A 12888-nucleotide genomic window follows, 5' to 3' on the forward strand; every position below is an offset into this window, starting at 1 on the left:
TCATTTGGAAATAAGTTATGTAGCAACCGACTCTGTAATGCTTTTTTGCCAACTTCTGTGAGTAGTCCAATTCTGATATCTTTCAGAATATTTGCATAATCTTCGTCGTTTGCTTGTCTCATATTGGTAGTGAGTTCTTTGTACTCAAAGAATGACCAAATATTCGCATTACCAATGCTTCCTAATGACTTCTTTGTGTCTTCATGTGTCACAGTATTAAACACTGGTTGTCCTTTAACTGGAGTGAGCTGCAGAAGATCCCCAAAAACTATGACATGTTTACCTCCAAATAACACATCATAGTCTCTCTTTAGAATTTGCTGCATTCTTAAATGCACAAAGGCAAGCATTAAATTTGAAACCATGCTCACCTCATCAATAATGAGAACTTGCATCTTCTTCAACACTCTTGAAACTTCGAGGCATGCTTCTCCAGTTAGTTTGTGGTATTCTATTTTGTTCTCATGCTCCACTGGTAACATTAGCAAGCGATGTAAGGTAATTCCTTTTATGTTATAGGCTGCTAACCCAGTTGGAGCAGTTACCACACAAGACAAATTTGAAGCTGTTTTTTGCTGTAGGTAGCTTCTGATGACTTTTATTAAGAAACTTTTACCAGTTCCAGCTTGTCCACTCACATACATCCTTATTGTTTCAAATGATGTGCATGAGCACTCTTTCTTTTCATGTAGAAATCCATGATCAATTTTTTTGATGATTTCTTCATAAATTTCTTTTTGTTCTTCATTCAGTTGTTTTTCCAGATTTAGTAAGTCAATTGAATCTTCCTGTGCTTGATTCATAGCCGTTTCTACTTCAGTCATGGCTACTGCAGCTTTATTTTCTATGATCGGTTGTCCGAGGGGATCTTGACTAAGTGTTCCTGAACTTTGGCTGTCTTGAGAACTGTCTCTAGCTACTTCAGCTGCAATTTTTGCTTCCTGTTCATTTTCTTCATTTAACATTTGGACATAAGTTGTGAAAGTACTGCATTCTATGCTGTCTTTGCTAGCATTAAAAGAATCTTCATAGCTTTGAAATTCTCCCAGTAGTTCGTCCTCTGAACGCCATGGTTTAAAGAGCTGTAAAAGAGCCAAGTAGTAAAATTCCTTTTTGTCAGTAGTGTCGCAACTCAGCTTCCTGTGATTTATCAAACTTCCTTTTGTTTGCTTCACCAAACATCCTTCCTCACCAATGACTTTATATTTTCCATGGTTGATGTCTTCTGTGGCTTTCCGTGAATAAATGTAGTTCTGCAGCACTTCATAGAGACACATGTTCTCAAGATGATGACTTCTCTTTGGGTAATATGTGTCCAACATGTTTGATTTCAAAATATCTGTACTTTCTGGGTCATTCTCGGCCAAATATTCAATTTCTCCAACAGATTTCAGTACCCGATTTCTCATTCCTGCAAGGCCTAAGCTTACCCAAATTATTCTTCTGGATTTCGAGTAAAGACTTGCAGATGATAACCTATCTGAACATTCGTAGGATCCAATTTCTCGATGCGATAACATCTTTAAACTGAAACTGTACAGCTTCTTACTGACAGTCTTCTCGTGAGAAATCTCTTCCCACATATCCTTCAATTCTGTTTTCTCAGATTTAGTGATGTAAGATGTCACATACTGAGCAACAGCAATAGAATTGTCTGCCACATACTGAATATCCATGTTAGCATTCCACATTGTTAAAATCACTGGGTTAAAGTCATTTATAAATTTTGACTCTTCATTTCTTTTTAGGTTATAGGTATTTTTTGGAGACTTTCTGGTTATAGTATGTCGCACAGCTGACATAAAACTGTTGAGTCTTCCTTTTGAAAGAACAGGTCTAGGAAATCCAAATCGACACTTTGTGTAGAATTTATCTTTGGTCTTGTACTTCCGTCGACAGTATTTTCCACACCGATGACTTTGGAAACGTAAAACTTGTTCTTTTAACTTTTTCTCTTCTGTGCTTTTAGGTATAGCACATGTTGCATATTCTTCAATGAAAGATAACACTGCTTCATCAGTATCTGTTCCAAACTTTGGGGCATCCTTGATCCACAACAGCATATGAATATGAGGAGCACCTCTTGCCTGGTACTCTTTTCTCCAAAAGAAATCCACTACTTCTCCAAGAGGTGGATTTTTTTTATTGCAGATGAAGGACATCATAGCCTCAAATCTATGATTGAAATATCTGCAAACATTAACCGGATCCAAAGAGCACAGCTGTCTTGTATTCAATGTTTTTAATGTTTGAATTTGCCTCTCGTAGAAAATCCAATAAATCATCCCAAGCGTACTCGGCACAGCTTAGGGTTACAAACCATGTAGGAGTTCCTAAATTCCGTAACATGCATTTTAACTCACCATGGCGTCGGTACCAATATTCATTTGTCCCACGCTGACAAGCCATCAGATTGATCAGTTGTGTTTCCAAATGATCATCTCGGTGCTGCACTTTCTCCATAAAATCCTTAGCAGACACATTATGTAGATGTACTCCACTTTTCAAAATGTGATTTACTGCATAAGATAATGCAGACAAGTCGCTTTCAAATAAAAGATGGAACAAATATGGAATACTTTGACGAAATCTAGGATCTTCTGCATATAGTCTTGTAGTCCGATACTCAGAAGCTGGAATCTGTTCTGGGCGTTCATCGTATCGACCACCTTTTCCTGTAGGAAACAGCTGAGGAAAACATCGAGCTTCCAAACTCTCCTCCCATACACTCACGGGAGTTCCTTTTGCTTTCTTCATCTGAAACAGATCAATAGTGTCTCCCATAACTTCTTTCGAATGAAGAGGATGTATGCTAAAATGTTCATAAATTTCTTCTTCCTTTGACTTGTCCACTTTTTCAATTTGACCAGTTGGTGTTTCTGTGTCTTCTCGTAAATCTTCTTCTTCTTCTTCTATATAAATTGATTCATACCATTTATTATTTTTTTTCAAATACAAATTTGCTCTTTGTACTTTTCGCACATCCACCAGCTCCTGCCAAATCTTCTTATTCTTTGTAGGTACACCATTAACCAGAATTACTAATGGTTCAGTTTCCAAAGTATCTGCATCAATAGTTTTCATATTTTTTTTCAAATCCAAGGGCAAATACACCACTCTTCCTTTTAAACCTCTCAGTAAATCAGAAGGAGGTCATTTTCCAGTTTTGGGCTCCATACGTACTATGGTCTGGAACGGATGAACACATTGAATAAGTATAGACTCATATGTATTTAATTCAGAAAGTTCGGCAGGAATAGCATCCAATTCTAAATTATTATGTACAGCTCTGGTCGGCATTCTATTTTGTTCTAATTTATTATAACAGTATTTACAAATACGCTGATCTTCACCCAATTCAAAACAATTTTCAAGAAATATATATGTTGCAAAATCCTTCCACTTATAATTATCTTCATTTTCACTTTTTTTATACAGATCAACATTCCTTGTTTGATTTTTATAATGACTTCTGCGGCAACAAATACAAGTAATATTTGGTGTTTCATTAGAGGTGATAGTAAATTTTGTCATTTCATCCTCAAAATTTTTAGTAATAATGAGTTCTACATTCTGTTCCTCATTTTCCTCATTTACTGTGTCATTTTCTGCACTTTCTTCTTCTGGACCAAAGTAACAAAACTGAATCTCATCAGTAACCTTCACTACATCTGATACAGATCCACGGAACAGAGCATTATTCAACTCATTCAACTTTACTGCTGGACTTTTAGCAAAATACAATGTTCTCACAAACTTTCTCATTTCAGTATGATGAACAGCCAGCATCCTAAAATGATGAAAAACACTTTTACACACTTTTCTAGATAGACAAGCCAGAGAATGTCCCTGCAAACCAGTATTTTCTCTCACTCTGCATGGATCTAGTGTTTGAAGCACCTTCATCTTCTGTTTTACACTCTTTTTACTATATTCTCTTAGAAAGTCACGTAATTTATCAATAGATTCCTGACGCACAGTACAAATACTACTAAATTTCCAAGTATACACTGGGGCTTTTGGACGTCTCCCCATAGCCTCAGCAGCCATTACTTCTTCCTCATTTCTAGGGACCATTTTCTCTTTTTCCATCACACAACCATCCTTCACTTCATATGCTCTACCATTAGTGTCAACTGCATGCAACAAACTATTACTTTGAAGATAACTCTCTTCATTAAAAAATGGTTCAGTACTTGAACTGTGTTTCCATTCTCCCAAAAACACTTTACAAAAGTTACTTTTTTTCACTTCTCTTTTCCTTTTGCTTTGTGACTTCATTGCATTCACTAATTTTTCTAATCTACGCATCCTAATCAAAATTAGAATAAAAAGTTTTCTTTTTATTTCCAAAGCCTTACTTACAATTTTTTCTATAAATTTTTTTTTCTTAATAAATTTAGTTTTTTTCTTATATTTTTTCACATCCTTTAGCAAATTTAACATCACTCTTCTCTGAAACATTTTTCGACGAATGTTTTTAAAATCTAATTTTCGTGTTAAATCTGTTTGACATACTTCTGATTGTACATTAGCTTTTTTTTCTGTTGTTGACTGTGTTGTGGCTTTGTACATAAAACTCTCTTTGTTTTGCAGTTATTTTTGCCATTTTTTTGTTTTTTGAAAATCTGTTTTATGAAATCTCTGCTCTGCTTACCAGTAGATTTTTTCTTTTTGCCATCACCAGCTTCTCCTGCTATTTTTTTTTTCCCAGTTTTGTCCAGATATACTTGTTGTTGCTTTTCTTTCCTTTTTCTTGTCCTTAAAGGCATTTTTTTTTCACTGTTGCTCAGCAATACCTGCAAGGAACTAAAAAAAAATCCTTTTTGTAATTATAATTCATTTAAATATTTTTTTTTACTTTTCATTTTTTTCAAATGTTTTTCCATTTGTCTCTCATTTGTCATTTACAAATTTGTGCACAGTACTAACCACCACAGTTGAAAAAAAACAAGCTGCCCCTTTCCCGCAAGTGCATTTTTTAACAGAACAACTGCAACACAAATTATATCTGTGGCCACAATTTCTGTGCACACACAGCCTCATGGTGTGCTTCTAAGCAGAAAACAGAATTTGATTTGCAAATTCAAAGCACATTTACTACTCTGTTAGATCAAGTGATAATTGCTGTTACAGCCTTACACATTTTACCTGGAAAATCACAGAGGCAGAAAAGAGCACATTTCCAAACAGCTACTTCATACCATAAGTATCTGCAACCTGGCTGAGTGTTTAGAGTACAGCAAAGAAAAAGAGGCCTTGATGACGTTGAATGTGTTTGCATTACACACAGACCTGAGTACTACACATGAGAGTGTTGGAGAAGCTGCTGCGTGTGTGCCAAGAGTGTGTTTCTGGAGACTGTGTATTCTCTGGTGCAAGAGAGATGAGCAAGGAGATTTCCAGAACTGCATGAAGACTACAGGGATGTACGTAACAATGCATGTGTGCTAAGGGATAATTTTTGTAAACACAACAGGCTGCTCCTTTCATGGGACTGCATTTCTTTCAGAACAACAACTTCACAAATTAAATCTCTGCCCACAATTCCTGTGCGCACACAGACTCATGCTATGTTTTTTGGAACAAAACAGTGTCCCTGAATAGTACCAAATTACTGTTACAGCCTGATACATTTCCCTTATTATTTACAGAAGCAGAAAACAGCACATTTCCTAACAGCTCCTTAAGACCATGTCCATATGTTACAGAGTGAGCGAATAAACAAGATCAATTTAAATGAGGCCTTGGTGACGTTGAATGTGTTTGCATTACGCAGTGCTATCTGAAACAGCACACAGAGCTGAGTACTACACATGAGGGTGTTGGAGAAGCTGCTGCGTGTGTGCCAAGAGTGTGTTTCTGAACACTGTGGATTGTCTGTTGCTTGACAGATGAGCAAAGAGACTTCCAGAACTGCATGAAGACTGCAGGGATGTATGTAACAGTGCATGTGTGCTAAGAGATAATTTGTGTAAACACAACAGGCTGCCCCTTTCCAGGAACTGCATTTCTTACTGAACAACATCTTCACAAATTAAATCTCTGCCCACAATTCCTGTGTGCACACAGAGTCATGCCATCATTTTAGGCACATAACACAGGCTGCCCCTTTCATGGGACTGCATTTCTTACTGAACAACATCTTCACAAATTAAATCTCTGCCCACAATTCCTGTGCGCACACAGACTCATGCTATGTTTTTTGGAACAAAACAGTGTCCCTGAATAGTACCAAATTACTGTTACAGCCTGATACATTTCCCTTATTATTTACAGAAGCAGAAAACAGCACATTTCCTAACAGCTCCTTAAGACCATGTCCATATGTTACAGAGTGAGCGAATAAACAAGATCAATTTAAATGAGGCCATGGTGACGTTGAATGTGTTTGCATTACACAGTGCTATCTGAAACAGCACACAGAGCTGAGTAATACACATGAGAGTGTTAGAGAAGCTGCTGCGTGTGTGCCAAGAGTGTGTTTCTGAACACTGTGGATTGTCTGGTGCTTGACAGATGAGCAAAGAGACTTCCAGAACTGCATGAAGACTGCAGGGATGTATGTAACAGTGCATGTGTGCTATGGGATAATTTGTATAAACACAACAGGCTGCCCCTTCCATGGGACTGCATTTCTTACTGAACAACATCTTCACAAATTAAATCTCTGCCCACAATTCCTGTGTGCACACAGACTCATGTCATCATTTTAAGCACATAACAGAGGCTGCCACTTTCCTAGCACTACATTTCTTACTGAACAACAACTTCACAAATTAAATCTCAGACAACAATTCCTATATACACACAGACTCATGCTGTGTTGGTAGGCACAAAACACAGGCTGCCCCTTTCCTGGGTTATCAATTCTAACAGAACTAATGCTTTTTTCAAATGTGCTGCCATTTTCCTCTCTTTTTTTTCAAAGTGATTTCTGCTAAATGCTAACCATCACAATTAAAAAGAAGCTGTCCTTTTCTTTCAACTGCAAGTCTTAATTTTCAACAGCAACACAAATTAAATCTCTGCCCACAATTCTTCTCTGCACACAGACTCATGGTTTGATGGTAGGCACAAAACAGTATTCCTCATTGTTACCAGTACACATTATCTTATGTTGAAAACATACTCCATAATATTTTACATATTCAAAACAGTTAAATATCTCGCAAAACAGAAAATGTAAATCACAACTTTAAACAAATAATCATAATTTTTTTTTATATATCAAAATTAACCACAAACACCCCCTCTCAAACTCATAACTCACCTTTAAAATTAGTTAGTTGTGAAAGAAATGTGGCAGTCACACAGCAGTTTATCAGACCAGAATCACTGAGCTCCACACCTCTCTCCTCTCAGCAGAACCAGTTAATGGCACAGTTTCCCTCTCATTTTTCACACATATACATGTTAATTTTCAATCTCAGTACTTCCCACATTTTTTCAAATGAAATCACACATTTCTATTGGTTGAAAACTTCAACCCCTTTCCAAATGTACCCTTCCCCCAACTTAACTTCTGCCTGCTACCATAGCAACAGGTCATGGAACACAGGTGTGAGCAGAGAGGTCAGAAGTTCAACAGACAATGTTTCATTTCCAAAGAGCAAGAGTGCTTGACTTTTCAAACCTAACAGCAAATCCAAACTAATGTTCTTTTTTCACACTTTTTTCTGAACCAATGCAATACATGCTTTTTAAAATTTAAACATACAGCCTAGTTTTTAGTGTAGAATGCTTTGAAATAGCCAATGAGTTCTTTTTATAAAAAAAAGTATGTGTGCCCCCTTTTTTCAACTGTCTTTCCTTTCTTTTTGCCTTTCTACTGAAAGACACCTCCTGAGTGCATCCAGATCTCCTTTGAAGATGTTCACAGTGTGGATTGTAGGTCACAGCTATGTCTTCTGGAGTGAAAAATTTGCAGTAAAAAGAGGTATGGTGAGAGACCTTGCTTTGCCAAATGTAGACATCAAATGGATTGGTCAGAGAGGGTTAAAGTGGCACCAATTAATGCCTTTGGTGAAAACCTTTCTACATCTCCCACAGCCTAACCTTATTATTGTGCACTGTGGTGGAAATGACCTAGGCACTTTAACTGGGGTAGGTCTGGAAATGCTTATTAAGGACACCTTTGTGCAATTGATGTCGCTTTTTCCACAAACTGCCTTCGTATATTCTAACATATGCCAAAGGCAAAAGTGGAACTGGTCCAACCAATTTTGTCCGCAGATTGACAAAGCAAGGAAGCACGTCAACAAATCTATTTCTGCTTTCCTCAGAGACTATGGTATGGGTTCTATATACCACAACAACTTGCGTTACAACATGCAAGACATTTATAGAGGAGATGGTGTACACTTCACTGATGAAGGCAACAGAGTCTTCCTCTTGAACTTTAGGCTCTGCATCGGTACTTACTTGTAGGTACCAAAAAACAAACAATAAACACAAGGGCTCTTTTTAGAGCCACCTTTTATCTAAACACTTAAATTCGATTTTTTTTTGATTTTTTTAATAAAGTTTTTTTTTGGGTGCGCGCTGGGTGCGCGCACTCGGCGATATTTTTTAACAAAATATAAATCTTTTTTTTTGCCCTACAAGGTCCTACTGTGACCCCCTTACAATGCCTTCTGGGTCAATTTCTCCCCACTCTGCCCCCTTTTCAAGTTCTCCCCCTTTGTTTATCACCCCCTCTTTATGCGATAGACAAAATGGCGGCCGCCGCTTCCTGATTTCCACCGATTCGAATGTTTACTAAGATCTAACAACCAATCAGAATTGCGCTCGCGCACGGCAAGGTGCGCGCACCCAGCGCGCACGCTGCGCGCTTACAGATATATATTGATTTAAATACTATTTTCTCAGGAAATACTGAACAGATTTACACCAGACCTGCAAAAGGCACTTCCTTGACCTGCGGACTTCCTCTCTGCCAAATTTCACATAATTCTGTTCAGCCGTTCGGGCTGTAGCTGCGACTAAAGTCCCTATGGAAAAATGCATGGGGAAAACGCGTTTTGGGACCCCCCTTTTTTCTCGGCCCCCGCTTGCCGAATCACCCCGAGACTTTCAGGGTAGGAGCTGAGCGGAGCGCCCCATTAGTTTTGAAAATTTTGCGAGGATTCGTCAACCGACGCAAAAGTTATTCAAAATAGAATTTTGAGATTTCCTATGGAAACTCGGTCCTAACTATATGCTTAAAGACTTTGCTGTACAAATGGCAAAAGACTTTGTCCTTTTCTATCTCGGCGTGGATGGCACTGTGCTAATCCTATGCTTAAAGATTTTGATAGAAAAACAGACATTTGAGGTGAGCAGATCTAGAGTGTCGCTGGTGTTGAGAGTGCTCCATACAGGAGCTGCTTTCCACCTAAACTTGAGAACTACCCAGAGTTCTCTGCTTCTTTTTTGCATATATATATATATATATATATATATTCACTGAAAAAAACATAGGTTTCACACATGTTATAGTTAGGAATTAGCATTTAAAAAACCTTGCAAATTCAGTGAAAAAACCAAAGGTTTCACACATGTTATAGTTAGCTGGACATTTCACTCGTAAAAAACCAATGAAATTCCCCCGTTATAGTTAGTTCAGCTAACTATAACTCGCGCGCCCGCAATGCACTGCTGATGACGTCACATATTACATCACTCATGACATGGTCACTGACATCACTCATGACATCACTGATGACATCTCAAATGACATCACTGATGACATCACTGATGACATCATCCAGTGAATGTGTGTTTTTCTGAAAATTAAATATGTTTTATATATGTATATCTCAAGGTCAATGGAAGAATAAATGGGTATATAAGTGTCTAAATGGATGCTTTGTTTTTGAAAAATGTATTGTGTTACTGACTGATTAAGTGTATCATAGTGAATACATGGCTTACTGAGTAATGTTTAAATATGAAAATATCTGTATCAGTCTCTCACTTTGTGTATAAGTGGCTGCATGGGTTGGTGAGTAGCTTCATGGGTGTCTATATAGGTTATTAGTTGTTTTTTTGAGTATCAGTCTGAGTGTCTGTATGGTTCGGTGGGGGGTATTATGTAGTGCATAGGTGTATGAATGAGTGATTCACTCTTTGTATGTGTTGAAGACAGCATGTGTGCAGGACTGTATGGGTGGATGAGTGTGTGAATGGTTGTGTTAGTGAGTGAATGACTGTCTCAATAGTGTCTTTATGAGTAACTACATATGTTTTAAACTAGTATATGTGACTATTGGTGTATATAAGTGAGTATATGTGAGAGTGAGAGATTGAAAGAGTTCCTGTATGAATAAGTATGTGTTTCTATAAGTGATTGTTTATAAGACTAAGTATGTGTAAGTTTCCGTAGAAGTAAGTGTGGTGGTGTGTGTATAACTGTATAAGCTAATAAATGTATGTTTGTTTCTTTATTAGCATGAGTGAGTATGTGTGAGTAACTCTATGGATGAGTGGCATTGTGTAACAGGATGTATAGGTGTATGAGTACATATGATGAGTGAGTGCATGTATGAGTGACTGTATAGGACTGTTGGTGAATGAGTGGATGTGTATGTGGTTCTTAGAATTACTTAAGAGGTTCTTGTAACTGGTATTGGTATGTCCATTGTTTTGAAAATTTCAGTCTCTATTTTTGAATGTGTGTATCAAAGGTTATATTAGGGGAAGAGGAGGTCTGCCACTCTATCACAAGGATGATGTCATCAGTGATGTCATCAGTGATGTCATTTGAGATGTCATCAGTGATGTCATGAGTGATGTCAGTGACCATGTCATGAGTGATGTAATATGTGACGTCATCAGCAGTGCATTGCGGGCGCGCGAGTTATAGTTAGCTGAACTAACTATAACGGGGGAATTTCATTGTTTTTTTACGAGTGAAATGTCCAGCTAACTATAACATGTGTGAAACCTTTGGTTTTTTCACTGAATTTGCAAGGTTTTTTAAATGCTAATTCCTAACTATAACATGTGTGAAACCTATGGTTTTTTCAGTGAATTTGCAAGGTTTTTTAAATGCTAATTTCTAACTATAACGTGTGTGAAACCCATGGTTTTTTCAGTGAATTTGTATGGTTTTTTAAATGCTAATTCTTAGCTATAACATATGTGATTCCCATATTTTTTTTAATTGGTTTTTTTTTTTTTTTATATAAATTCTTATATTAAATGTTTTTTTTTAACTTTTTATTCTCTTAAAACACTATGTTTTTTTTCTTTAAAATCTGCAATATTTCAAGATTTTTTTTTTTTTTTACCAAACAGGTAAGATATATTAGTATAATTTTGAAAATATTTTTTTTTTTTAGTGCGCGTACGGTAAGCTTACGGTAAGCGTACGGTTTACGCAATGTCCGTAATTTATCTACGCTGTTTGCGTATAGTTACATAATTTGCGTAGCCGCGCGTACTGCGCGTGGGGCGCGTATGCGTGTACGCTACACGCGCACGTTACGCGGAAGTGTTGGGGAGTGACTGTTATGCGCATGCGCGCGAGCGCGTGTCTTTTTTACGCGCATGCGTACTTTTGCCGTAAGCGCACCGTAAGCGTACGGTTGGTCATGTGATCATGAAACACAACTTTTGATTTGTTGAAACTACTTTCAGTTCTAGAACTCTCCTACACCACACCCATTCCCCTCATTTCTGCTTGTGATCCCTTAGGAGAAGGAGCTGGGTTGTCTTTGTGATACGATGGCAGAACAGCAGAGCCCTTCTGAGAGTGAGGCTAGCAGCACTACCTTGAGGCAGAGAGCGAGGAAACAAAAGACCTCTTTCATATGGGAGTATTTTTCTTTTCCAGAGGGCCAGCAAAAGGTAAATGCACCCTTAGTGACTTGTAAGCTGTGTGGCCGTGTACTTTCAAGAGGGAATCCCGACAGGAAGTATTCCTTCGGGAATCACACCATGTTGAGACACCTTAAGGATGTACACAGAAGGACACATGCTCGACTTACTGAAGGTAACCCTTCAGTAAATCAACCAAGCACATCCACAGCAGCTCAGCCTGGACCATCATCTGCAGTGCCGAGTCCTTCTTCTGCAGGTCAGGTGAGCCCTTCATCTGTGGGGGGAGCATCTCCTTTTTCTTCTCCTCAGGAAATTAACCCTCGGTTTCTGAGGGTTGAAATACGGTGCGCCACTTGTCATGATCTAATTTGTTATAGGGAGACCAGTATTTCCCTAGTGAACAATAAAATAGATCAGCACACTTGTCGTACCGTCTAATATTCCCATTCTTTCTTTCCTCTGTCCCTGCATGAACACAACGGCTCTTTTAAGAGCCAACCTTACCTTTCATCTATTTTTTATATATGTTTTTAAAACTTTTTTTTTTTTTTTTTACCGTACGCATACGGTACGCGTAATTATTATTTTTTTTTTTTAAAAACACTAAAAATCAATTATCACATTACAAGGTCCTTGAGAGACTACAATGAAAAACTGAAAATGTGATTGTGGAGAAGTGGAAAAAAGGGACCATGATATTTTTGACTTACCATACCCACTCAAAAAAATATTTATTCATTTAAATTTTTTTTCAATTGCTTTAAAAATGGTTCTAGTTTTCGAAAATTATCTATCTCAATCTGAAAAAAAAGAAAAAAGTATTAATATTTAATAAAACATTTTATAATACAGTACACATATTTACATATTTTTCAACAAAAAAATTTTGCCTTTTTTTTGCTGTTTTCAGAATATATTGCATTTCACTATAAATTGAGAAAGCAATTGCATTCATCATTTAACAGCGGGCAAAAAAAAAATAACAATCTCAAAGATTGTATAAAAAAAGCCCAGGATCTCTTTTAACTTAAACATAACATTATAGAAATGCATAATATTCTAAAAAAATATCAACTAATATCA

The sequence above is a fragment of the Triturus cristatus genome, chromosome 9 (genome assembly GCF_964204655.1).
Source record: "Triturus cristatus chromosome 9, aTriCri1.1, whole genome shotgun sequence".
Lineage (NCBI taxonomy): Eukaryota > Metazoa > Chordata > Amphibia > Caudata > Salamandridae > Triturus > Triturus cristatus.